We start from the raw sequence: 722 nt of genomic DNA on the forward strand, positions 1-722 counted from the left end.
AGAGGCACTGAGCCCTGATCAGGGAGGCGGGACACCTCAGAGAGGCTGTGAGCCCTGATCAGGGAGGGGCGCTCCTCAGACAGGCTCAGGAGCAGGGAGTCACAGAGTTGTTTCAGGTCAGGACTCTCCCCCTGACAGCATCCAAGCTGCCTCCTCCAGGAAGTGCTCCAGAGGCTCCCTGCCTGCTCTCTGACTTTTCCTCTGGGGGTGACTACAGTTGCAGAAAAAACCTCACCCATCTCAGTCTCCTTCCCCAGCTACCCATATCCTCTAGCCCTTCAGGTCCCTGAGAGGAGCTGCCATTCAGCTGGTGCTCAGCCCCCCACCCAGGCTGCGTCTGCTCCAAACCACAAGAATCAGCCCCCATTGGACTGGCTAGCAGGCAGACTCGTGAACGATAGAGTTGAGGACAGGAGCAGTCATGGAAAGAGCAATGACCTTCCCTTCCACTTCCACAGCACTTTCTAAGATTCTTACACTTTTTTTGGTAGAAAATTTGCTTTTTGAAGTGACAGCATATGCCAGTCATGTCATCTTACACTCACCTGACTGCTGGAATACGTGGGGGCAGTGGGGTTATCCTGCCCACGTCTCGGGAGAGAAAACCCAGGACTGAGAATCAGTGAGTGTCTCAGGTCCCCCAGGTGAGCGGTGGGGCAGAGACCTAGTGGGTGCGTGTCCCAGGTCCCGCAGGTGAGCGGTGGGGTAGGGTCCTAGTGGTG

General features: G+C 56.5%; 1 protein-coding gene across 1 annotated transcript in view; it reads right to left on the bottom strand.

Moving 5' to 3' along the window:
* The window catches only part of LOC121018377 (tripartite motif-containing protein 26), a 19,133-nt gene that overhangs the window by 5,787 nt on the left and 12,624 nt on the right, over positions 1–722 (bottom strand). The window lies entirely within an intron of this gene.

Source organism: Herpailurus yagouaroundi, unplaced genomic scaffold (genome assembly GCF_014898765.1).
Source record: "Herpailurus yagouaroundi ecotype Mexico unplaced genomic scaffold, PumYag 219, whole genome shotgun sequence".
NCBI classification, from domain to species: Eukaryota; Metazoa; Chordata; class Mammalia; order Carnivora; family Felidae; genus Herpailurus; species Herpailurus yagouaroundi.